General features: G+C 42.9%; 1 protein-coding gene across 7 annotated transcripts in view; it reads left to right on the forward strand.

Moving 5' to 3' along the window:
* The first annotated feature begins 591 nt into the window (after nucleotides 1-591).
* SPA17 (sperm autoantigenic protein 17) overlaps nucleotides 592-27,924 on the forward strand; it is a 68,720-nt gene continuing 41,387 nt past the window's right edge. The window contains exons 1-2 of one of the 7 annotated variants that reach the window (XM_033917876.1): nucleotides 592-613; nucleotides 24,761-24,879. The gene's annotated coding sequence lies outside the window, so the exon portion shown is untranslated. Of the gene's footprint in view, nucleotides 614-16,688; nucleotides 16,836-16,884; nucleotides 17,046-24,760; nucleotides 24,880-27,924 lie in introns of those variants that run through there. The other 6 variants (XM_033917873.1, XM_033917875.1, XM_033917871.1 and 3 more) reach the window with 6 other exon arrangements.

The following is a 27,924-nucleotide window of genomic DNA, read 5'->3' on the forward strand; positions in this document are numbered from 1 at the left end:
CCAGCAGAGGCGCTGGTCAGGTCGCTGTAATGAGCAATGCCTCGACTGTGCCTGTCTCTGCTAGGTGAAGTCAGAGGGGGCAGGTCCCAGTAAAAGGAAAATAGGTCACATCAGAGGCACGTTATGCCAGGGCTCAACCAGAGCACCATGTCAAAGCTGAGGGTTCTGGCAGTGAAAGAGCAGTAGTGGCAGAGAAACAATAAAGGATTGCGGATTTAAGATATTGCTGAGAAGATCTGGGGGATTCAGAAAGAAGTGGTATGATTGTAGGTTTTTCAGGTCTGGCTCCTCCCTCTCTCCAAATTTCCATGATAACAGTAAGATGGCACTTGTGACTTTCCAGTTTTGAGGATATCTGGAAAGAGGTGAAGGAATATGATTGCAAGATTTTTAGGTTTGGTTCCTGCCACTCTCCGTAGAAAGGGAGATAGCTGTTTCTATGGTAACAGAGCTATGCTGAGAGTGATTGGAAAGAGGTGAATGAGTTTATCTGACGGATTGCAGGTTTATCTGATTTGGTTACTGCCACTCTCCGTACAGAGGAATATAGCCGTTTCTATGGTAATAGAGATATATACAGAAAGTCACGAGTGCTGAGGATGACTGAAAAGAGGTGAGGGGATGGTAAAACCCTTCTGGGAGAAAATCCCCAGGGAGGGGAGGGAGGTATCACATGGGTGACAGTTGTGGTGGTGATGGGGTGGTTGAGGCACTTCTTTAGATGATTTGTTTTTGAAAGTGGATTATTGATGTCCACTGAGAAGTCCTTGATGTCCAGGGGAGGTGGTGGGCAGGTAGCAGCCATAGATGTCCTTCCAAACTCGGCTAATTATGTTGTAAACCTGATATATTGTTGTAAATCTGTATGTCAATGCGGATCCTAACCTAATTGATGTAAACCACCTAGAACTCGTTGGGTATGGCAGTATATAAGAATAAAATTATTATTATTAGTGATATTTCCCTATGGCTTGGACGTTGTAGGTAGTTGTGCTTATTTGGCAGTACCTCCTGGAACTGGGAGTAGTGGGGCTGGGGCAGTACTCCATTTATTTCAAAGGTATTGGGTAACAAACTGGATAGCTTTAGATTGTAGCCATGCTCAATCCCCTCTAGGATCATTGATCCAGGGCTATACAGGCCTACTCATGACAGAAAAGAAGCAGCCTGCCCCTACGCAAGCTACAAAGAGACCCTGTATACTTTCATCTCCCCCCACCCCCACCCCGCTCCTGGTGAGACCCTTGTCCATTTGGGGCTTCAAAAAGAACACAGCTAAGTTCACCGACGCCTGGCTGTCACAAAGCAAGCCCTGCCCCTAGAACCTCACCTAGCTGCCAGAGACCAAAGAAAGCAGCCAAAGAGATTAAGCCTTTCCCATGTCCTTAAGAGTAAGGGCAAGGGTAATGGGATTTGATACTGCCTTTCTGTGGTACCACTAACCACTAAGTTATTTCTCCACTTAACCGACATCTCCAAATCCTCGTCAAGGAGCAACCAGTCCATTAAAAACAAATTGATGAGAAGGTTCTCAGAGGTTATATAAGAACAGCCATACTAGGTCAGACCAATGGGCCATCTAGCCAAGTTTCCTGTTTCCAACAGTGGCCAATCCAGATCACAGTACCTGGCAGAAACCCAAATAGCAGCAACCTTTCAAGCAGTGCCTTCCCCCACATCCATCTCAATAGCATGCTATGGACTTTCCTCCAGGAACTTGTCCAAACTTTTCTTAAACCCAGATATCCTCCAACGAGTTTGAGAGCTAACTATTCTTTGAATAAAATAATATTTCCTCCTATTTGTTTTAAAAGTATTCCCATGTAATTTCATTGAGTGTCCCCTGGTTTAAAAGGGTGAAAATATTGATTCACTTTCACCCATTCTACACATAGAAACATGATGGCAGATAAAGGCCAAATGGCCAATCTAGTCTGCCAATCCGCAGTAACCATTATCTCTTTCACTGAGAGATCCCACGTGCCTATCCCAGGCCCTTTTGAATTCAGACACAGTCTCCGTCTCCACCACCTCTTCTGGGAGACTGTTCCACGCATCCACCACCCTTTCTGTAAAAAAAAGTATTTATGTAGATTACTCCGGAGCCTATCACCTCTTAACTTCATCCTATGCCCCCTCAATGCATAATTTCTTTTCAAATTAAAGACTTGACTCATGCACATTTCCATTACTTAGGTATTTAAACATCTCTATCATATCTCCCCTCTCCCGCCTTTCCTCCAAAGTATACAGATTGAGATCTTTAAGTCTGTCCCCATATGCCTTATGATGAAGACCACATACCATTTTGGTAGCCTTCCTCTGGACTGACTCCATCCTTTTTATATCTTTTTGAATGTGCGGCCTTCAGAATTGTACACAATAGTCTAAATGAGGTCTCACCAAAGTCTTATACAGGGGCATCAATACCTCCTTTTTCCTACTAGCCATACCTCTCCCTATGCAACTTAGCATCCTTCCAGCTTTCGCCATCACCTTTTCAACCTGTTTGGCCACCTTAAGATCATCACAATCATACCCAAGTCCTGATCTTCTATCATGCACATAAGCTCTTCACTCCTTAATCTGTGCTGTTCCCTCAGGTTTTTGCAGCCCAAATGCATAACCTTGCATTTCATAACATTAAATTTTAGCTGCCAAATTTCAAATCATTCTTCAAACTTCGCCAGGTTTTTCTTTGTTATTCATACCATCCAGCGTGTCTACTCTATTGCAGATTTTGGTATCATTTGCAAAGAGGCAAATCTTACCTGACAACCTTCAGCAATATCGTTTATAAAATGTTAAAAAGAACAGGCCCAAGAACAGAACCTTGAAGCACATCACTTATGATTTTGTAGATCTCAATCATATTCCCTCAGCCACTGCTTTTCCATGATGAAGAGCCCTAACCTCTTTAGTATTTCAATATATGAGAGGAATTTCATCCCCTTATCATTTTAATCACTCTTCTTTAAAACTTTTCTAGTTCAATTATATCTTTTTTGGGTTTTGGCGAACAGAACTGTGTGTAATACTCAAGGTGAGGATACACCATGGAGTGATATAGAGCCATTATAATATTTTAGGTCTTATTTACCATCCCTTTCATAATTCCTAGCATCCCATTTGCTTATTTGCCACAGCCGCACACTGAGCAGAAGATTTCAGCATAGTGTATACAGTAACACTCAGATCTTTTTCTTGGGTGCTGACTTCTAAGGTGGACCTTAACATAGGTAACTATGATTTGGATTATCCTTCCTGATGTGTATCGCTTTGCATTTGTCCACATTAACTCCCCCTTTTACTAAGCCGCGGTAGAGGTTTCTACCGCAGCCCAGAGTGCTAAATGCTCCAATGCTCATAAAATTCCTAAGTGCATCGGAGCAGTATCAGAGCATTTAGCGCCCTGGGCAGCGGTAGAAACATCTACCTTGGCTTAGTAAAAGGCGGCCTAAATTTCATCTATCATTTGGATGCCCAGTCTTCCAATTTCCTACGGTGTTCCTGCAATTTTTCACCATCCTCATGTTTTTTGACAGCTTTGAATAGTTTTGTGTCATCTGCAAATTTTGGTCTAATTTACATCATTTATAAATATGTTAAATAATACCGGTCCCAAAACAAATCCCTGTGGCACTCCACTATTTACTCTCCTCCACTGATAAAAATGGCCATTTAACCCTACCTCTGTTTTCTGTCCAATAACCAATTCCTATTCCACAACAGAAAATTGCCTCCTATCCCAAGATTCTTTAATTTTCTCAAGAGTCTCTTATGAGGAACATTGGTCAAAAACTTTCCAAAAATCTAGATATACATCAACCAGCTCACCTTTATCCACATTTATTCACATCTTCAAAGAAATCAAGCAAATTGGTGAGGCAAGACCTCCCATGGCTGAACCCATGCCAACACTATCCCATTAAACCATGTTTGTCTACATGTTCCAGGAATTTTTTTTATAGTAGTTTCCACTATTTTACCTGGCATTGAAGTCAGACTTACTGATCTGTAATTTTCCAGATCACCACTGGAATCTTTTTTAAAAAATCCGGTGTAATATCAATCACCATCCAATCTTCAGGTACTATGGATGATTTTATCAACAGGATATAGATCACTAACAGCAAATCAGCAATTTCATATTTGAGTTATTTCCGTAACCTGGGATGTATACCATCCATCAGGTGATTTATCACTCTTTAACGTGTTGATTTGGCTCAGTATGTCTTCTAGGTTCACCAAGATTTCTTTCAGTTCCTTCAACATCTTCCATGGCCATGCCAACAGTTATTTTTAGCAGCACTAACAAAAATCCTGAGGTCACTGGCATCCATAAAATATGCAGACCCCGTCAAAACAATAATACCAGGGTATAATATTCAAAAAGGAAAGACAAGTGCTCAAAGCAAAAATATAAATAGTCTTTCTCATGAATTAAATTGTATTCAAAATAATTTTCTCATTACAACTTAATTAAAATGTATTTAAAATATTTTTCTAATTACAACTCAATATTGTTCATTCTTCACATATGCTCAGTGGTAAGGAGCTCTATGGAGACAAAGCTCCATCATGGAGCTCAAACTCCAATCATTACATATGACTAATATGTTAAATGATTTTCTATATTAGTGCAAAAACATTGTTACTTCTTAACATACAGCACAGTTACTTACTTTGTTAGCTTGGAGATCACCCATCAGTTAAGAATATGCTGCCTGCTTGTCCTGGGATAAAGCACAGTTACTTACTGTAACAGGTGTTATCCAGGGACAGCAGGCAGATATTCTTAACTGATGGGTGACGGCACCGAAGGAGCCCCGGTACGGACAATTTTAGAGTAATTGCACTCTAAGCGAGTGCCTTCCCGCGAGTGCCTTCCCGCCCGACGGAGGCGCGCGGTCCCCAGTTAAGATAAGCCAGCTAAGAAGCCAACCCGGGGAGGTGAAAGGGTCGTAAGAATATCTGCCTGCTGTCCCTGGATAACACTTGTTATGGTAAGTAACTGTGCTTTATCCCAGGACAAGCAGGCAGCATATTCTTAACTGATGGGTGACCTCCAAGCTAACAAAGAGGGATGGAGGGAAGGTTGGCCCTTAGGAAAATACGTTTTGTAAAACAGATTGGCCGATATGTCCACCCCGTCTGGAGAATGCATCCAGACAGTAATGAGAAGTGAAAGTATGAACTGAGGACCAAGTAGCAGCCTTGCAGATTTCCTCAATAGGTGTAGATCTGAGGAAAGCCACAGATGCTGCCATAGCTCTAAGCTTATGGGCCGTGACAGAACCTTCCAGTGCGAGTCCGGCCTGAGCGTAACAGAACGAAATGCATGCAGCAAGTCAGTTGGAAATCGTTCGTTTAGAAACAGGGCGACCCAGCTTATTAGGATCAAAAGAGATAAAAAGCTGGGGAGATGATCTGTGAGGTTTGGTGCACTCTAAATAGTAAGCCAAAGCACGCTTATAGTCCAAAGTATGCAAAGCCTGTTCCCCAGGATGAGAATGAGGTTTAGGAAAGAAGACTGGTAAAACGATGGACTGGTTAAGGTGAAAGTCAGAGACAACTTTAGGCAGGAACTAAGGATGAGTACGAAGAACCACCTTGTCATGGTGAAAAACAATGAAAGGTGGGTCAGCCACTAGTGCATGTAACTCACTGACCATCCTGGCAGAGGTGAGAGCGATAAGGAAGACCACTTTCCAAGTGAGAAATCTGAGATGAGCTGTGGCCAATGGTTCAAATGGAGGCTTCATTAAAGAAGAGAGGACCATATTAAGGTCCCAGATAACAGGAGGAGGCTTAAGAGGTGGTTTCACATTGAAAAGACCCCGCATGAATCTGGAGACCAAAGGATGAGCAGTGAGAGGTTTCCGTGAACGGATTCATGAAAAGCAGTAATTGCACTGAGGTGGACTCTGATGGAGGTAGATTTGAGACCAGAGTCAGACAAAGAGAGCAAATAATCCAACACTTGTTCCACCGCCAACGAAGTTGGATTATGCTGATAAAGAAGACACCAGGAAGAGAACCAAGTCCACTTCTGTTGGTAACATTGGAGAGTGGCCGGCTTCCTGGAGGCATCCAGAATATGACGAACAGGCTGAGAAAGGAGTGTATGAGCCGAACTCAGCCCGAGAGAAACCAAGCTGTCAGGTGTAGAGATTGCAGGTTGGGATGTAGAAGGGACTGCTGATGCTGAGTAAGCAGAGTAGGAAACACTAGTAGAAGTATGGGCTCCCTGGAACTGAGTTGAAGCAGAAGGGAGAACAATGTTGCCTGGGCCACTGTGGAGCAATGAGAATCATGGTGGCTGTCTCCCTTTTGAGTTTGAAGAGAGTCCTTAACATGAGAGGGAGAGGAGGAAAGGCATAAAGAAACCAATGCGTCCAATTGAGGAGAAACGCATCTGCTGCCAGACGATGAGGAGAGTAGATTCTGGAACAAAATTGGGGCAGTTGATGGTTGTGATGCACTGCAAATAGGTCCACCTGAGGAGTGCCCCATTGAGCAAAGATGGACTGAAGAGTGACAGGATCGAGAGTCCATTCGTGAGGTTGAAGAATTCTGCTGAGGTTGTCTGCTAATGAATTCTGTTTGCCCTGAATGTAGACAGCCTTCAGAAAGAGACTGCGAGCTGTCGCCCAAGACCAAATCTTTTGGGCCTCCTGACATAATAGACGAGAGCCCGTCCCACCTTGTTTGTTGATGTAGTACATGGCAACTTGGTTGTCTGTGCACAGAAGAAGAACCTGGGGAGAGAGAAGATGCTGAAACGCCTTGAGAGCATAAAACATCGCCCTGAGTTCCAGGAAATTGATGTGATGTAGACGCTCCTGGACCGTCCAAAGACCCTGAGATGGTCCATTTGGGCTCCCCAGGCATATGGGGAAGCATCTGTTGTGATGATCATGTGATGAGGAGGCAGATGAAACAGAAGACCTCTGGAAAGATTGGAGGAGTTCAACCACCAGTGCAGAGACTGCTGAAGAGACGATGTCACAGATATGTGTCGTGAACATGGATCTGTCACCTGCGACCATTGAGTGGCCAGGGTCCACTGAGGAGTACGCAGGTGAAGACGGGCGAGGGGAGTAACATGAACTGTCGAGGCCATGTGTCCCAAGAGTACCATCATCTGTCTGGCCAAAATGGTACACTGGAGGAGTACATGATGACAGAGTTGGAGGATGGTCTGAAGACGATCGGATGGAAGAAACGCCCTCATGAGAGTGGTGTCCAGGATCGCTCCAATGAATTGAAGTCGTTGAATGGGAATGAGATGAGACTTCAGGTAATTGATTTCGAAACCCAGTAGGTGAAGAAAAGAAATGGTCTGGTTGGTGGCTTGAACGACTTGCTGAGATGAAGGAGCTTTGATCAACCAGTCGTCCAGGTAAGGAAAAACCTGGAGATGGTGAGATCTCAGAAAGGTAGCCACCACTATGAGACACTTTGTGAATACCCTGGGAGACGAGGCTAGGCCGAAGGGTAGCACTTTGTATTGATAATGACGGTGATGGATCAGGAATCTGAGGTACCGTCTGGAGGTCAGATGGACAGGGATGCGAGTATAGGCCTCTTTGAGATCTAGGGAGCACAGCCAGTCGCACTGATTGAGAAGAGGGTAAAGTGTGGCTAGGGAGAGCATTCTGAACTTCTCCTTGACCAAACACTTGTTGAGGTCCCTGAGATCCAAGATGGGCCTGAGATTTCCGGTCTTTTTTGGAACCAGAAAGTACCGGGAGTAAAATCCCTGCCCCCTCTGATCTAGAGGAACTTCCTCTATAGCGTTCAGAAGAAGAAGGGATTATACCTCCTGAGCCAATAGGGAGGATTGAGATGGGTTGAAAGCAGACTCTTTTGGAGGACTGTCGGGTGGAAGAGTCTGAAAATTTAGAGAGTAACTGTGATGAATGATGGAGAGAACCCTTTGGTCTGAAGTGATGAGTTCCCAACGGTTGAGAAAAAACTGGAGATGTCTCCCGATAGGCTGAGGCAGAGGAGATGAAAGGGGGAGACTGGCTATGTCCTGAAGAAGCATGTCAAAAAGGCTGAGCAGCTTTAGGCGGAGCAGTTGTTTTCACAGGCTGCTGCTGTTGTGGACGAACCTGTTGCTGCTGCTGCTGACGTGGCCTACGAGGCTGGGCACATGGCTGAAGAGGACGAGCAGAATAACGTCTCTGATAGGAAGACTGCTGTCGAAAAGGGCGAGAAGGTGGAGGTTTCTTTTTGTTTTTCAATAAAGTATCCCACCTGGTCTCATGAGCCGATAATTTTTGCGTGGTGGTATCGAGAGACTCTCCAAATAACTCATCACCCAGGCAAGGAGCATTAGCGAGGCGGTCTTGGTGATTGACATCGAGTTCTGAGACCCGAAACCAAGCTAAACGCCGCATGGCAACAGCCATTGCAGTAGCCCTGGAAGTGAGTTCAAAGGTGTCATAGATGGAATGGACCAGGAACTTCCTAAGTTGGAACAAACTGGAAGTATACTGCTGAAACAAAGGGACTTTATGTTCAGGTAAATATCTTTGAAGGGTAGAAAGCTGCTGAATTAAATGTTTCAGGTAAAAAGAAAAGTGAAAGGCATAATTACCTGAACGATTGGCCAGCATAGCATTCTGATATAAACACTTGCCAAATTTATTCATGGCCTTACCCTCTCTGCCAGGAGGGACAGAGGTGTACACACTAGTGCCGGCAGCTTTCTTTAGAGTAGACTCTACTAGCAGGGACTCATGTGGGAGCTGAGGCTTGTCAAACCCTGGAATAGGAATAACTTTGTAAAGGGTGTCAAGCTTACGGGGAGCTCCAGGAATGGTTAAGGGAGTTTCCAGGTTTTTATAAAAGGTTTCCCTCAGAATGTCATGGAGGGGTAACTTCAAAAACTCTTTTGGAGGTTGGTCGAAGTCCAGGGTATCAAGGAATTCCTTGGACTTTATAGAGTCAGATTCCAAGGGAATAGAGAGTGTCTTTGACATTTCCCATAAGAAGTTGGTAAAGGAAGTCTGATCAGGCTTACTGCCAGGCTCCCGGACAGAGGGGTCATCCTCATCAGAAGAAACCTCATCATCGGTAACCGATGAGGTTCTTCAAAATCCATCCCATTGGTCAGGGTCTCGCACCGACGGTATCGCCCTCGAGAGACCGGAGTGGAGGTGTCACCATGCAGGGACTTGCGCACCGACTTGCCCGACCGCTATCGATACGGTATCCGGGGAAGTATGGGGAATGTGTGGCTTCGAGTCGGCTCCAAAAGCGGTACCGGCTCAGAGACCGATACTGGATGGTACGGTATGTGGCTTTCGGTTCTGCTGACAGTACTGGCATGGATTCCGAGGAATGCCGAATGGACCGGTGCCGAAAGTGTCATCGCCGATAATACAGGCCTGAGCAACAATCCAGGTACCGAAGGCTCAGACCGAACAGGCACTGGAAGGTTCGGTGTCAATAAAGCAGGGAGGAGTTGTTGTAACCTGCTCCTTGAGTTGGACTGCAAGATAGCCACTATGCGATCGTCCAAGGAAGATCACCGGTACCGCTTTCTTTTTCTTCGATACGAGTGCCACCTCAACACTGTGGAGATTGAGGAGGGCAGATGTCGAGGCACTCACCTCAATAGGAGCGAAGCGTTTTACGAGGACGCCTCGTGGTCTGCAGGACTTGGTTCACTGCGGATTCGATTGGAGGACCCACCAGGGTAAGGAAGGCTTCTTAGCCGGCTTACCTGGAGGATGCGACACCGAAGAAAGTTCTTGCGGTGTCCGAAAGAGAGTCAGCACCGATTTGGTCGAAGCAGCCAACATCGGAGTGGATGTCGAGAGACCTTCCATCCCTGGCATCGAAGAGGAGTTTGTGTTGAAGTTGTCGACTCTTCAAGGTGCGTTTTCTGGAGAGAAGCGCAAGGGGTGCACGATGAAGCCCTATGGTCCGGACCCCAAACACTGGAGACACCAATTGTGTGGGGGTCAGTCAGAGAATAGGGCGAGCACACCGTTGACACTTCTTGAAATCCGACTGAGGGGGCATGAAGGTAAAAACGGCCGCCGCAAAATTGAAGGTTGAGGCTTCGATGATGCCAACAGACCCCGCCAGGGCCGACCGAAAAAAGAGATAAAAATAAGTTTTTTGTTTTTTTTTTAATTTGAAGGGAAGAAAATAAAATGGAAGTAAACTTCCGCAAAAAACGCACGAGCGGGAAGGCAAGGAAAAAGATTTTCAACAGCCGTTGAAAAAAACGCGTCTTCTTAGCTCCGCAGAAACTAAGAAACTGGGGACCGTGCGCCTCCATCGGGCGGAAAGGCACTCGCGCATGTGCGGTGTGGACCACCTAGAACTTTCTAAGTTCTTAGAGTGCAATCACTCTAAAATTGTCCTTACTGGGGCTCCATCGGTGCTGTCACCATCAGTTAAGAAAATGCTGCCTGCTTGTCCTGGGATAATCAGGAGATACAAGCAATGACTTATTTTGACTAGTAGGTTCACGGGATCCCGATGTGGCCCCGTTTCAATTACTTCGTCAGGGGCCTGAGATAAAGGTGGATTCACTTACTTGAGAGAAGAATAGCAGTAAACCCAAAAAACAACTCTCATATTTCCATCATCTGGTGAGCTTTATCTACAAACAAATGTCGATAAAGGATTGTTGAAAAAAAATTTTAAACCAAAATTTAAACATTTTTCTCATGTGGTTGCAACTTAACAACTCAGACACATAAAGGTTAGGTTACCTGTCATGCAAAATATTAGGACTTCAATGATGGTAAACTTTAACGTTGTTTCTCAGCGAATCCTGTTTTTCAACTGACAGGAGACGCCGTCATCCTTCCTACTTTTAAAGATGGTCACATGGGAGGACGCAGAACGTAATTGAAGTAATTGCAATGATGTAATGTGTTTAAATGGCAAGGCAACCAGTTTAAAAGTATTTGGAAAAAAAGGGGAAAACCCAGCCCCCCGGAAAATTATTCTTATCAAATACATTCATAGAAACGTATGCCAATCAATTTCACTGTTGAGCCCATTGAGATGCAAGGTATTCAGCTTAAATATCCAGCGTTGCTCTTTTCTCCATAGCGGTTTACAAACAATAGTTTTAAGAAAACAACAGACAGAAACTACAAAAATTGCACATAGGAAAGTAAAAGTCTACAAAAGTTTTAAAATAGGCTAAATCCTTAAGTTCAAGGGTCAAAAAACCAATCAATAGACCTAAAATAGTTAATAAAAATCTGTTGGCCCCCTCAGCTTACATGATAAGCTGTATTGTAGAAGAGCATTAGCACTCATCATATCTGTTATCTGAATGTTCTAATGCGTTGCTTAATTAGGTGTTTCATAAGTATTTTGCTGACATTGTATTATAGCTCTGTTATTTGAATTTCAATGCTGTTAAATGTGTATATTTTTTATACTGTTTTATGGTAGTCCTATTATTAAGTTTCAATATGTTGATTTCATTTATTGTGTTTGTTTATATTTAGTCATTTTACTATTTTTATGTTAACAAAATTGTAAGTTTTATGTTAAATTGTACCTGCTGTATACCGCCTTAAAGATGGTTAATAAATACCAATTAATCAAAAAATAAAAATATGTACTCAATGTTTACAGCAGCAGGCAGGGAAGATGAAGACCGTAGAGGAAACCTGGACACTGCTTAAAGGCACAGTGCTCAAGGCACAAGACCTGTACGTCCCAAGGTTTAGGAAAGGGTGCAAAAAAAAAAAAAAAAAAACGAACTAGAAATCCAGCGTGGATAACAAATGCAGTTAAAAAGGCGTTAAGTGACAAGAAATCATCCTTCAGAAAATGGAAAAAGGAACCAACAAAGGAAAACCAGAAAGAGCACAAAAGACACCAGAAAGAATGCCAATCGAGAGGTCAAGAAAGCGAAGAGAGAATATGAGGAAAGACTGGCAGGTGAAGCAAAAAACTTCAAACCCTTCTTCAGGTATGTGAAAGGGAAACAACCAGCCAGAGAGGAAGTGGGACCACTGGACGACGGAAACAGGAAAGGAGTGATAAAGGAGGAAAAAGAGATAGCTGACAGGTTAAACAAATTCTTCTCGTCAGTCTTCACCAGAGAGGACACATCCAACATCCCAGAGCCTGAGGAGATTATAAACGGAGAACCATGATGAAAGGCGTGGTACAACTAGAGATAAGCAAAGAGATGTCCTCAGACAGATAGACAGACTGAGAGCGACAAATCACCGGCCACAGACGGTAATCCATCCAAGGATACTAAAAGACTGAGGAATGAAATAGCAGAAATACTTTGCCTAATATGTAACCTCTCCGTAAAAACTGGGGAGATCCCCAGAGGACTGGAAAATAGCAAATGTTCACGCCCATCTTTAAGAAGGGATCAAGGGGGACCCGGGAAACTACAGGCCTGTGAGCTTGACCTCGGTTCCGGGAAAGATGATGGATAGCACTGGTTAAGGACACAATCTGCAAACATATAGAAAAGCATGGACAAACTGAAGGCGGCCAGCATGGCTTCTACAGGGGAAGGTCATGCCTCACGAACTTGCTGTACTTTTTTGAGGGGAATAAACAGCCAGATGGATAAGGGGGAATCCATAGACATCATTTACCTTGACTTCCAAAAACACCTTCGACAAGGTACCTCACGAACGGCTATTTAAAAAGCATGTGGAACCACGGGGTGCAAGGGGAAATCTACAGATGCGATCAAACTCCTGGTTGGCAGGCAGGAAACAGAGGGTTGGAGTAAAGGGCATACTCAGACTGGCAATGGGTCACGAGTGGAGTTCCAACAGGGTCGGTGCTGGGACCTCTCCTGTTCAACATATTTATTAACGACCTGGAGACGGGGACGAAATGTTGAGGTTATCAAATTTGCTGATGACACCAAACTCTGCAGCAGGGTTAGAAGCACGGAAGACTGTGAAGACCCTGCAAAGGGACCTAACGAGACTGGAAGAATGGACAAAAAAAGTGGCAAATGAGTTTTAACGTAGAGAAATGCAAGGTCATGCATGTAGGGAAAAAGAACCCGATGTTCAGCTACAAAATGGGGGGAATATTGCTAGGGTGAGCACAACCTTGAAAGAGACCTGGGGGGTGATGGTAGACACAAACATTGAAATCTTCGGCGCAGTGTGCGACAGCCTCAAAGAAAGCAAACAGAATGCTAGGCATCATCAAAAAGGGTATCACAACCAGGACGAAGGAAGTAATCGTGCCGCTGTATCGCGCAATGGTGCGCCCGCACCTGGAGTATTGTGTCCATTACTGGTCGCCGTACCTCCAAGAAGGACATGGCGGTACTCGAGGGGGGGTCCAGAGAAGAGCGACTAAACTGATAAAGGGTATGGAAAAATTGTGCATACGCTGACAGGTTAAAAATGCTGGGGCTGTTCTCCCTGGAGAAGAGGAGACTTAGAGGGGACATGATAGAAACCTTAAAAATCCTAAAGGGCATTGAGAAGGTGAATAAGGACAGATTCTTCAAACTGTGGGGGCCCACAACCACTAGGGGTCATTCGGAGAAATTAAAAGGGGACAGGTTTAGAACAAATGCCAGGAAGTTCTTTTTTACCCAGAGGGTGGTGGACATATGGAACACGCTTCCGGAAGATGTGATAGGCCAGAGCACTTTACAGGGGTTCAAGGAAGGTTTGGTAGGTTCCTGGAGGATAAGGGGATTGAGGGGTACAGATAGAACTAGAGGTAGGTCATAGAAGGGGTCAGAAACCACTTCACAGGTCATGGACCTGATGGGCCGCCGTGGGAGCGGACCGCTGGGCGAGATGGACCTCTGGTCTGACCCAGTGGAGGCAACATCTTATGTTCTAAGAATCAGAGAAGCTAGAATTCAAATTTCACTGCTGCTTCTTGAGGTTTTTGACAAGTCTTCTCCATTGCTTCAGGTACAAAACTTAAATTGTAAGCCCTCCAGGGGATAGGAAGATACTTACTGTACCTGACTGGAACTTACCTTGAGCTTACTGAGAAAGGTATGATCTAAATCCAAATTCAAAATCCAATACCAGGCGTACTGTGCAGTAATACAGACCACCACAAATCACTCAGGGATCTGCAGAGCAATTCTACCATAATAGCAGTAATTTTCACAAGTCACACAAGGACCTACCTAGGAAACACCACAAACACTGCAGTGGGACACTAACATCATTAACCTACTGGAATGTTAGACAAACCAATTAATAGTTTGATCCTGCACAGAAAATCATGTCTCTTTTATACATGTAGAACACAGACAGACACCGCATCCATCTACTGTAGAATAATTAAACACAAACAAGTTAGAAATATGAAGACAAAAGTTAAACGGAACACCCAAGAAGCCAGAATCCAAGACAGTGCAACACCAGAGAAAGAAACAGTGATGCAGAATCCCCTGTATTGTGCAAAATACAAATGGGCCCTTTTACAAAGGTGTGCAGCTGAGATGCCCATTCTGTTCCTATAGGCAGCTTGGCAGTGCACCTTTGTAAAAGTCCGCCAATGATAGTTTTTGAAATTTATGTGGCTAACATATTTCAATCACTACATTCCGAAGTAACAAATACAGTACAAGTAAAACAAAAATAGAAAATTATAACATTTATTGTACTAAATCAATTTTTCAATTAGCTTTTGGAGCCAAAACCTCCTTTCTACATAACTGCTGTTATGGTATCCTGTCCTGACCTATGGAAGAAGATTTTGATCTCTGTAAGTTAGTTAAAAAGGGGAAGGGGTAAAACGTGGACCTCATGGACCTGACGAACCTCGCGGATCTAAACCCGCACGTCCTTAAAAATCTCAGGTCCGTGCTGCTTGTAGTTAGTTTCTGGCTCTAACAGACCTTGGTGACAATTTAACACTGCATAGGGAAGGAAAAGTATTAGGATCCGTCAGCGCTAAAATGTCACCGAGGTCTGTCAGAGCCAGAGACTAGTGCTGGAGCAGCTCTAAAACGAATCCTTTAAACTGGTATCTCTGCAGCCCACAGTAAAATTAAAAAATCTGAAGGTCCACGGCTCTGACAGACCTCAATGACATTGTAGCGCTGACGGGTCCTAATACTTTTCCTTCCCTATTCAGCGCTAAATTGTCACCGAGCCAGAAACTAACTACAAGCGGCACGGACCTGAGATTTTTAAGGACGTGCGAGTTTAGATCCGCGAAATCCGTCAGGTTCGCGTTTTATCCCTTTCCATTAAAAAGGTATTAAAATTAGTCCCCCCCCAAAAATATCACATTTCTATTTTCTATTTACATTATCAGTGCTACTGCTCCAGTCAGCAGCTGCAAAACAAAGATACTGTGCAGATTTGTGGCTGTGGGGGTTGTGCTCTACAACTGGCTATAATTAAAATAAATAAATAACCACAAATTTATGTTCACACTGCATTTGTCACTAGATCAAATATTGAATCCTTCATGCAAACAAGGCAGATCATATATAAACAGGAAAGAAAATTCAAGAGATAAAAGCAGAAAAAAAATGTCACTTAAGGAGGAATATACCTGTAATTAAGTCACTTGAGAAATAAACCTAGTACAAGAAAATAAACCCTCGATCCTACTAATTACATATCATTTCTATAGGTTGAAAGAATTCTACAGGAAACTGGAGGAACAGCAAGCTGTAGTGATAAAATATGTTGGAATCTGCCAGAACAGAATTAGAATCTGAGCAGGAACAATGTAACTCACCGACAGGAACCTGACCTTTATATAATTCATATTACTCTTACTATTTTTTTTAAATTATTTCTTTTTATACCACTACCTTTAAGCTAATATTCAGTGGTTCCATCCATTAAATTGCTCTACTGAACTCAGTATACTGTACTTGGCTAAATGTGTATGTGATCACCTGTGGCATAGAAACAGATGCTAATACATAAAAACAAACAAAAAGAAGACACTTTTTTATTGAACCGACTTAATCCATATAAGCGGTAACTTTTTCACCATTGATGCATATTTTTTATTCAGTTCTCTTAAATTATATTCAGAGCAGTTTCATTTCAGGCTCAACTATGCTGCCCCCCCCCCCCCAAAAAAAAAATCTATCCTTAACTCCGCTTCCAAAATTAGTTGTAGAAATGACGGGAATAAAAAAAAATAAAAAAAAGTTGAAATAACTCCCGGAGAATTACTGAAGGCAGGAGGCCGGGTACACGTCCACCCCTGCAGGATTCCCACAAAGTCTGCCCCCACACGCCTCCTCATTCTACTTCTATTTTTTAAAAATCTCTTATTTTATTTATGGATTTGCTTCCATCCCTTAATTAACTTTCTCAAAGCTCTTTAATATCAGAGAAGTTGGTTTGCTGCTGAATGGGTGCCATTGGCCCTTAATGCCGGGACTATATGTGTGTTATGATTTACGGATACGGATAATGTCAAGGGCAGACTGAGTCAAATACATTTTCAAACAAGTTCCCTAATTTCATCTGCAAGTTTTTTTTCTGCTGTTAATAGCCTCTTCCTTCATGTATTCTGCGGTCAGTTTGGGAACGACACATCTGTGGTGTTACATATACCACAACGCTAGGATTGATTCTGTTGAGCAAAATCAACCGCCTTTTCTTCTATAAAGTCTAAAAAAAAAACAACCCTGCCAGCTTTGGAGAAAGCCAACGGTCTCGTTCAGGAAGCGCGCGCGTCGTTCTCCCGCTCGCGACTCACCTTTTCCTTCTCCGGTACCTCGCCCCCCCCCTCCTCTGACGACACTTCCTGGTTTCTGGCGTTGTCCCAGGGAGGAAGAGTTGTGTTGGAGAGGGCGGGGCACCTGGAGAAGCAAAGCTGCGGGGCAGGGGCTGGAGAATTCTCAGGTAGGAGTTGGGCGGTAGGTTGGACGGAGGGGCGTCGGGTCGCCGTCAGGGAGGGGGGGCGTAAGAGCGGGAGAGAGACGGTAGCATGGTGAGGATAGGAGCCGAGCGCGTGTCTCGGGTCTCTTGGAACGGTTGGCGTTTGCCTCCTGCGGAGGTTCGGTGACCGATTTGAATGGGGAGAGCTACTGTGCTCGCTTATGGAGACAAAGGGTAAGAAAGTGTTATTGGCAGGGGAGGAGAGACTCCCCATTAATATAAGCACATCAGAGTTGCCATCAAGCCCAGTGTCCTGTTGCCAACAGTGGTCCAAGCTAGGTCTGATCCCAAAAGAGCAAAACACAGTTGATGCTGCTTATCCTAGAAACGAGCAGTGGGTTTTCCCAAGGCCGTCTTAAAAATCTGTTTGTACTTCAAGCAAAGCATTAACTAAATAATTAGGCAGGGCTCCAGTCTTAAGTAGTCCCAGGAGAGAGATTGTGTTGACATGATCTACTGTTGCCTAGGCAATAACGAGCCAAAACACACACTCGTTTTTGTCCTGAAAATGTAATCCTAAAATAAGTGAAGGTGATGTCGTTATGGACAGTCTTCTATAATACTAATGAAATGCCTCTTGTATTCTTGAGCCCAGCATTAGAGCCTACAAAATTTCAGAGGAATGCATCCCTCACATCTATGACTGCATTGTGAGTTATGTGGCTTTTTTTTGAAGACAACATGTTCAGTTCCTTTAAGCAATGCCTAAGGATACACTTACAAGAATTGGCTTTAGCATGCCCTTATGTGAGTCCTTCCTATGCACTAAGATTATTTTTACCGCCACAGGCAAAAAGACTAATCTACTATTTTCATTAATGGCAATGCATTCCCAATATCGGTTCTCAGGATAGAACACCAACTTTCAATAAGAGATTTTTTCTCTTTTCATTTTAGAATCTTCAGGCTTCAGCGGTGTCACTCAGCTTAATTTCATTGCAATGAGATTCACACACCCACCTTGTCATCAGCCTTTCATACTTCTCTCTTAAACTTTTTTAATTTTTAGTTTAAACATCAACATATCTCCACTACTATCAAGTTTCAAGTTTATTATGAAATTTGATTAATCGCCTATTCCAAATTCTAGGCGATGTACAATAGATAAAAATGCAAAATTAGGGGAAACAAACATCACTAACATGGAACCAGGAAGTGGAGGGGGCGAGGTACTGGAGAAAGAAAGGTGAGTCGTGAGCCGGGAGAATGACGTGCACGCTTCCTGAAGCAACTGTTGGCTTTCTCCAAAGCTGGCAGGTTTTTTTAGACTTTATAGAAGAAAAGGCGGTTGATTTTGCTCAACAGAATCAATCCTAGCTTTGTGGTATATGTAACACCACAGATGTGTCGTTCCCAAACTGACAGCAGAATACATGAAGGAAGAGGCTATTAACAGCAAAAAAATATAGATGAAATACATCAGATCAACCAAAAATTAGAAAAAATTAAAAATTGGCTTACTCTAAATAGATTAGCTTTAAATATAACAAAAACAAAAGCACTACTTTTTTCTATGGAAACAGGGGTTAAATCTGGGCGCTCCATTTACTATTAATAATATACATCTAAACTTAGTATCATCATGGAAGATACTTGGGATTATTATTGATGACAAACTATCGTATCACGATCACATTAGTAATGTCGTCAAATGCTGTTTTTACCGCTTACGTTTGATTCGTTCTATGTCCAAGTTTCTGGAACCTAAATCATATTTTAATACATTCACTTGTCATTGCTAAGCTCGATTAATGCAATTCATTATTATTAAATATCACTCAAAAGGAAAAGAAACGTTTACAAATAATTGAAAATACTGCTGTTAAAATCATCCACAATGGAAAAAAATTTGATCACATAACTCCCTTTTTGATTGATTCGCATTGGCTCCCCGTTAATCACCGTATAACCTATAAAATCCTGCTTCTAGTATTTAAAACACTGTCCACTAACGAACCTCAATTTATAAACCGGATGCTCATTCCATATAATACGTCACGCTCTCTCCGTTCCACAGCTCAAAGGCTGTTGGCGGTCCTTTAAAAGTTATTGGTACTAGACGCCATGACATATATTCAGTGATGGCCCCTCAGACCTGGAATACCCTACCACAACACATAAGAGAAGAAAAGGATCTTAATAGATTTAAAAACAACCTTTTTAGAGACGCTTTTAATCTTTAAATGACATATTCCCAGCGCACCAAACACCATTTATATATATTTTTTTAAAAAATTTACCTTTCCTCATGTTCCTTCCATTCATGGCTTCTTCTTTTCTTTTTTAAAATGAAAAACATTAACTTTGCAACTTTCTCCCTTTTTTCCTTATGTATTCAAGTTTATCTATATGTTTGTCTGTCTAACCCATTTTAAGCAGTACGTTGAATTGTATGTTTATTTTATATTTTATTGTAACTCGCTTAGTAAATTATATATAAGCGATTTATCAAATTTCAATAAAGCTTGAAACTTGATACTACTTGGCATGGAATGACCCATTTACTAGGCTGAAAAAGTTTTTTTGAGTGGGCTTCAGTGGTGACATTGCCCCTTACTGTGAGGATTTCTATCCTGCTGTCCTTGAAGTGTACCTGCCATAGGTATTCTCATAAATAAAGGTGCCCCCCCAATTACAAAAGGAATGAAACCTAATCTGTATGTATATATATTTTTTTTCCTGTATGTGCCAACATAAAATAGACTTTTATTAAGTCTACCATTACGCACTACATTTTTTTTTTGAAACAAAGGAAGACATTCTATAAGGAGCTACATAATTCTGGGATTTTAGTTATTTACGTGCATAAGTGAACAAACACGTGAATGATAATCTGGCTATACATTATTCAATAAGTATGCACTTATCTTTGATATTTGCAAATGGGCATTCACATGAGCAGGATCTGGGCAGAGTATAGGTGGAGGTACATACACTATGGGCTGGCATTGGGAAAGGGAGGGGGAAATAGGGCAGCTGCCTTAAATCTTACAGCTTTATGGGCCCCTAACCTGATTTTACATCTCCCTCCCTCCTCCTTTTCCTGGTCTACCTTAAAATAATTTTTCTTCACAGGGATCATTTCTGATATGCTGCTTACAGTTGGCCTCAGAGCTTTCCCTCTGCTGTGTCCTGTGTAGTGCTGCCCAATTCAGGAAAAAAAAATTTCTATTCAATTCAGCCTATTGAATCAATTTTTTGATTCGATTTTCCTGCCCAATTGGGTGGTTTTTTTCCAGACATCCTGGTGGGTTTATTTTTTAGCATCTTCACCCCCTTTTCCCTCTCCTACCACACTGGTCCTGTGGTATAAACAAAATAAACAAACAAAAAGACTTTTCCTCTCTGTTAAATCCTAGCTCATGTTCATGGTCTAACAACAGCTCTAGAAGGATACACATTTCAAATCTGACATATTGTAATCACAGAAAATAAAATTATTTTTCCTACCTTTTGTCTGGTCATTTTTCAAATCATGTTGGTCCCATGTTGGTCTGGTTGTCTTCTGATCAGGCTCTCCTTCTTTCTTCCTTCTCCGTGCTAACCATCCATCTTCCATATCTGTCCTCCCCTTCTGTTTCCCTTTCCTCTCCCGGAGGTATGGCATCTTTCCTTTTGTTCATCTCCACCCCCCCGCAGCTGCAGCAATGGACCCCACCATTCACAGATTCCACCAATCTCTCCTTTTCTCAACTACCCTTTCATCCAGCATCTCTCTTCTGTGTCCCTGTCCCTATTCTCCTCTTCAGTACTGTTCCCCTTGTGTCCCTGTTCCTGTGCTCCCTCCATGCCCAGCATCTTATCTCTCTCCATATCCAGCTTCTTCTTTCTCTCTTCCTTACCTCCTGTATCCCCTTCCCCAGGTACAGGCTTTCTCCTACTATCTCTCCTGCCATCCTGCACCTTGCCCACCTACTTTGGAGCAGTATCTGTCCCTCTTGTACTCTTCCCCTTGTGGTCTTGCATTTCTCTCTCCCTCTCTCCATTAGTCCAGCACCTCTCCTCTGCTTTCCTCCCCCTCTTTTTGGTTTGGTCTCTCTCTTCCCTTCACCCCAGGTCTGGCATCTCCCCTCTCCTCCCCTCTCTTACTCCTTCTTCCTCCTCCCTCTGCACAAGCCTGCCTTCTGCTGCGAAGACACTCTTCCTCCTCCACTCTCTGCACAGGCCTGCCTTCCCGCCGCGAAGGCCTGCTCCCCCCTTGAAGGCCTGCCCTCCCGCCGCCAAGGCTTGCTCCCCCCCCACTGCCAAGGCCTGCCCTCCCCCCAGCTTCCCCGCGTTTACCTTAAGCAAATAAGGCAGCTTGCAGGATCGCTGGTGCTATAGTGATCCCTGCAGCTGCTGTCATCCTCAGTGGCAAATTTCCTCTGCTGCGATCCTGACTTTGACGCCAGACGAGGGGTGGGACCGTAGAAGAAAGAAAATGCCACTGAGGACGACGGGCAGCTGCAAGGATCACTATAGCACCAGCGATCCTGCAGTCTGCCATATTAGCTTAAGCCGATAAGAGCGAGGAAGCTGGGGAAACATTCAGGCCTTTCCGACTGACCCTCCTCCCTCAAGCAGGAGCGGCAGCGGACAGCCAGCAAGAGGCAGCGCTGCTGCTCCTGCTTTAGGAAGGCATGAGGGAAGGGTCGGCCATTGAATTGAGAGGCCGATTTTTCTTAAAATTGAATTGATTCACCTGATTTGAATCGGTGAATCAATTTGAATCGTGAATCAGGCAGCACTAGTATCCTGGTACCCCTCTGATACAACTTCCTGTTCATACCTGGACAGGGTGGTGAGAATGATGGGCCTGGGGACAGAAGGAACGTAGAGAGAGGGTGGGCAATAGGAGAAATGCCAAAGGGAGGGAGAGATATTGAACCCAGGGGTGGAGGGGAGAGAAGAAGAGATTCAGGATGGGAGGGTGGTAGGGAAAAAATGGTCTTGCATAAAACCAGTCGTTGGTGCGAAAAAGGTTGAGGACCACTGATATAGAGTACAAAGAGTAGAAATATAATGGGGAGTAGATACATAACAAGCCATACTGCAACACCTCTCAGTTCTATGCGGTTAACAAATGCAAGCACTGTACATGAACAGGGAATTATAAACTATTTATAAAACTTATCATATCAGTGAGTTTTTAGCATCTTTTTAAAATTTTGGTACAAACTAGAACTTGTTACCAAATTGCTAAGACTTTTGCCCCAGGAACCGGCCTGATAAGCTAAAGTTCTGTTAAAAAAGCGCTTATAACTGCAACCCTTTACCGTTGGAAATGAAAATAAATGAAGTTTGTGCAAAGTTGGTTTTCTATCTGCAAATTTAAAGTGGTCCGCAAGATAGGTTGGTATTAGACCATACAATGTAACAAATACAATCCATTTTAAAAAGAATCCTTGCTTCGATTGGAAGCCAGTGTAAAATCCGATAGTATTTCATCACATGATCAGTTTTTTTTCAAATGGAAATCAATCAGACTGCCTTGTTCTGAATAAGTTGCATTCTATTAATCTTCTTCATATAAGAAGCTAGATAGATAATATTAAAAAGAGTCTAAAAGGCTTAAAATCGAAGACTGTACAAGAAGTCTGAAGGCTGAAAATTCAAAATATGATCTGATAGTTCGGAGTTTCCACAACATAAAATAACTTCTTTTTTTACCAAGGCATTAATCTGAGCATCAAGAGAGAGGTTTCGATCTAAATAAACTCCTAAGATTTTAATAATGGGGATAATAGGATAGATGGATCCATTCAAACTTAATGTATCCTCCTTAATTTTTTCTAGTGGTGAGGCCAGGAAAAATTGTTTTTTCTATATTAAGTTTCAGTTAAATTCTCTGGTCCATGATTCTACTACCTGGATTATCATGGTTAGCAATTGTAAAGTTTCAAATGATAAAGAAGAAATTGGGATGACAATAGTTATGTCATCTGCATATACCATAAAATTTGATTTTCAAAAAAGCTAACCTACCTCCCCTTTTACTAAACCACGATAGCGGTTATCAGCACAGGGAGCCGCACTGAATGCTCTACACTGTTCTCGACACTCATAGAGTTCCTATGAGCGTCGGGAGCAGTGCGGAGAATTCAGCATGGCTCCCTGCACTAATAACCACTATCACAGTTTAGTAAAATTTGGGGGGGACTATTTCCTAAAGAGGCTAGTTAGATGTTAAATAGCACAGGGTTAAAGTGGAGAGCCTTGAGGGAGTCCACTTGGATTTCTTATTTATGAGAATAATGGTCATTAGAACGAACCTAATAGGTTTGATAATCCAGAAAACCTCTAAGCCATTTTAGGACATTCCCAGATACACCAGTTGCACCCAGGCATTTTATCAAAATTTCATGGTCGACAAGGACAAAAGCGCTACTAAGAACGAACTGCAAGATCATAGCACTCATACCTTTACTAAATATCTGGTGGAGATAGTCAAATAAGGATGCCAGCACAGTCTCTATTCCATAACAAGAATGGAAACTGGACTGAGAAATATGCAAAATGTTAAATTTTTCAAGATAGTTTGTTAGTTCAATGTTCACCAAGCCTTCCATAAGATTAACAAAAAAGGGGATGGCTGCTATAGGTCTATAATTACTAATGAGAGTTAAAGATTCCATGTGATTCTTGACTATTGGTGTAATTATAATATGTCCTAATTCTATAGGAAATGTACCATTTTGTAATAATAAAGTAACCCAATGAAAGACTTCTTTTCTAAATTCTTGAGGTGCCGATTTTAAAATATTGGAGGACAATTATCCAAAGGGCAATAGGATTTTGCATATTTGGTATATAATTTGTCAAATTCATTGCAATTCGGATTTTTGAATTCTGTCCAATTTAAATCAGTCAAGCAACTCTTATCCGGGCTGTTTAGTATCATTAAGTCTTTGAATTCTGAATCTTTACATGTTGATCTCAGCGTGTTTAATTTTGAACTAAAGAAGGAATCCTTGCGGCAGGTCTGTGGCCAAGTTATAAGCTCACTGAGCTGCCACTAGATAGGAGAAGTACTGCTTGGCAAGGGAGGAGGGAAAGAGAAGGGAGAAGGGATACTGCTGGACATGGGGAGAGGAAGAGGTGCTGCTGATCAGGGGGGGTAGGGAAAGGGAAGGGAGAAGAGGTGCTGCTGGATCTGGCATAACCTATCAAATGGCTGAAGTGCACATATGCACGTATATTATCTTTTAATCACTGTTCTTTTAAACCATCAGTTGGCTGTCTCTTAAACAAGTGTTATATGTCTTTCGTGTACATATGGACCAATTTTATTTCTGATATTATTGGTTTTGTTTAATATAATTCAGATTTTTAGAATTTCTCTTTTTAATTTTATTTAGGTCTTTCTAACAATTATTGGACACTTGTTTTTTTCTTGCTGCAGTAAATTGTTTACTACCTTACCCTCTGGTTTGTGTGGTTTGATTTATATTTGTATTGTAAAACTGAAAAATGCAGTTCCAGGTGAGACCAGTTTTGTTTAGTTTATCACCTTGCAATTGTCCTTCTAAGCTAATATCCCATTTCTGTTGCACGGCAATGTAGCGTGCGCACCTTCGTAAAAGGAGCCCTTAGACCAGGCATCTCAAAGTCCTTCCTTGAGGGCTGCAATCCAGTCTGGTTTTCAGGATTTCCCCAATGAATATGCATGAGATCTATGTGCATGCACTGCTTTCAATGCATATTCATTGGGGAAATCCTGAAAACCCGACTGGATTGCGGTCCTCAAGGAGGGACTTTGAGATCCCTGCCTTAGACATACTCAGCAGATCCTAATGGGGTAGATCCATTCCTTGTTGCTTAGTCCCAGACCTATGTTTACCTGACTAATAACTGTCAATAAACGTGTTCTGCAGAAACTTAATCTCTCTCTTTTGTTTTTTTTAATCCAGCTATACTAATGGGCTTGACTGGATCCATGGATGCAGATTCCATATCTGAATTATGGACTGATAAAAAGTACTAGGATTTCAAACAAGTATACTAATCTTAGTATGTTATGAAAGGGTAAGTAATCATCATATTAAGACATGCCATTGCTGGGCGATATCAAAGGTCCATTAAACCTGTCTCCAACAGTGAGTAGCCAGTTCAGGTCACGAGCTTCCAGGAGGTGAAAGGGACATTTTTGGGGTGATGAAGGTTTAGTTTGTTGGTTTATTCAGACACTGTACTGTCTTTCTTTCAATTAACAATGTAGTGTACATTTCAGTAGCAAGACAAAAATAATGAAATAAACTGCATTACAAAAGCAAAAGAGAAAAAAGAAACCTAGAGGGAGGCAGATATGCACCATCAGGTAACTTTTGAGAGAGAACCCTCACACACTTGAGAGGAAAGATGTGTTTTCAAAGCAGCCTTGAATGTAGGTTATCTCTATCCTTCTAAACAGGGGGTAGGGTTGGGAATGGAATAGCTACTGCTTATTTGTATTTTGATATATACTGTGTGATTTTATTGTGCTGTTGTATTTTGATGTATTGCTGTTTTTTTTGTGTAAATTGCCCTAGCTCTTTTTTTGGTGGAAGGCAGCATTTAATTGAAAATGTAATGTGACTAAAATTTAAAAAACAGTGCAAAGAAATATATCTCAAATTTCTAGTGCAAAGGACATAGTAGTCTGGACAGTAGAGTTTATATCCCATACTCGCGAGTAATTGGAGAAGGCATCTAAAGCTTTCTTCACTCTGCCTCCTTGTTCCTGGGCATAACCCCACCTCCTGAGTTTTTCCTTCTCCAAGCGAGTTGAGAAGGTATCTATTGTTCTGTTCTGCTCTGATTTTTCTTTCAGGTAATTTTTTTTTTTTTCTGATTTCAAGGCTTGCTGGTGCCACAGAAGTTCCCAATTTTGGGGGGCGGTTCTACCTTGGAGAATTTGCAGATCCTGGCTTCAGAGTTCTGTGGCTGGAAGGGCAACCCTTTCTTCTAGGGAACATACCTATCCAGCCTGCATTAACATTGTGGACAGCTCGGGTCTGGTCCCCTGGGAGCTTAGCTCGGGGTCTGGTCACCTGCTCATTGGGCGCTTGAGCGCAGGCTGACTGGCCCCCTGCATTGGATTTCTGGGTGCCGGCTGCATCCCCCCATGAAAACACATGAGATGCTAGTGGATGCAAGGGTGATGGGTTCTGTGAGCCTCACTAAAAGGAAGCCCAAAGAAACAAGCCCCGAGACGCTACAGGTTTGGAGACAAAGTAATGCTGTGTGAGAGAGCAGATTCAGGTGGGCACTTTTCTAGTTTGTGAGTAAACTCTATTCATTCCTATGGAAAAAATCAGGAAGGGTTTGAATTTGGGGGTCTCTTTAGGTTTAGGGGCTTACTTGAGGGTACCTTGACTCCAAAAACCCCTTCTGGCAATTTTCTGACTTTTAATTTTGCTGCCTCGGGCCGTTTTTGGCGCCAAAATCATTGCCGCAGAGACCATCTTGGATTTCCCAATTTTATTGTAAAAGCCTCTAACTGCCTCAAAACACTTCGATTTTACTTAAATTGGTCAGAATGGGCTCCCCAGCCTGTTTAACGACTATGTCATGTCAAATTTTATCATATGTATATCATGTGTATTTTATGTGGAACAAGGCAGTTAAGGCAAGTTTGTGCTTTGCATGTATGTGTTTTGTAATTTGTGTTTTGTGTGGGGAGTTTTCCACTATGTATGTGTTTTTGGAACCCGCTTTGTATAAAGCGGGATATAAATAAAAACCATAAACTTTGTCTGGATGGACAGCTGAGGAGTCTCCATGCGCCATGTGCTGGGGGGCAGGAACAATGGGTTTAGCCCACTTGGGTCCCACTAAGAGTTTAGAGTCACAGGAGGCTCAGCTGTTGAGGTCCAAGTCCCTCCTAGAGCTCGCAAAAGATGATGTGGCGTCCCTGGTGAAATGCAGATGCTGCAGAACTAATGAGAAACCAGGATATGGGCCTGCAGAGATCTTCTGGAGATTTGTAGCGCTATAGAAATAATTAATAGTAGTAGTAGTAGATTTGGTGCAGGGTTTTGATTATGATTTTGTGAATTTACTGTTTGAAGCTTATCTGAAGTGTAAACAGGCTGGCATGGCACCAGGACAGATGCAAGGGAGCTGCAAGCCTCAGGGGCCAGTTCCCCCCATGAAGAGTGGCTTCTCCAGACCCAGACATCCAGTTGGAGAAGGACAGGGAGGATTTAGGGTCTCTTTCCATGCCTTTGATATCGCACATCGAGTTCTCCGGTTTAGAGAATTCCAGGTCCCTGGCGGATGCCACCTTGTCTGTGGTAGCCCTAGAACAGGGAGAGGACTCCCTAGAGCCCCTCCCTTTTGCTGTCAGTTTTTTCTTCGACCGTTCCTGTTAGGTCACAGCTCTCCCCTCTCCTCAGGGAAAAAAAAAAAGATGTGGAGATAGTTAGTATTTCCTTTCTCCCTTAGCACTTGACATAATAAGGGAGACAGAACAATTTCCACTTTGATTTTTTTCACAAAAAAAGAGCGGAGGAAGAGGGGCTATGCCCAGGAACAAGGAGGTGGAGTAAAGAAAGCTTTGGATGCCTTCTCCAATTACTCACTTGTATGGGATTTATGAGGTCTGACAATTACCATATTTTTCGCTCCATAAGATGCACCTGACCATAAGACCTAGATTTAGAGGAAGAAAACAAGAAAAAAGCCTGCCCGCCCGCCCACTGGATTTAATTACCTCCCGCTGCTGCTGCTGTGAGGACACGTCGACGAAGTAGCAAGAGGGGGGGGTCCACTCCTGGCTCAGCAGCGCGGCACCTGGAACGGAAGGAATTGCTGGGAAGGACCAGGCGGGTGCAGCGATGCACGCTGCTGGCCCAGAAGCCTTACCCCTGACATCAATTCTGACGTCGGTGAGAAGGTCTGTGCGAGCCCTTTCTACTCACCTGATCTGGTCCCCAATGACTTTTTCTTTACCAAAGATAAAGGAAGACATTTTGATGACATTCAGGACATCAAGGGTAATATGACTACAGCTCTGATGGCCATTCCAGAAAAAGAGTTCCAAAATTGCTTTGAAGGGTGGATTTGGTGCTGGCATCGGTGCATAGCTTCCCAA

The sequence above is a fragment of the Geotrypetes seraphini genome, chromosome 13 (assembly GCF_902459505.1).
Source record: "Geotrypetes seraphini chromosome 13, aGeoSer1.1, whole genome shotgun sequence".
NCBI lineage: Eukaryota > Metazoa > Chordata > Amphibia > Gymnophiona > Dermophiidae > Geotrypetes > Geotrypetes seraphini.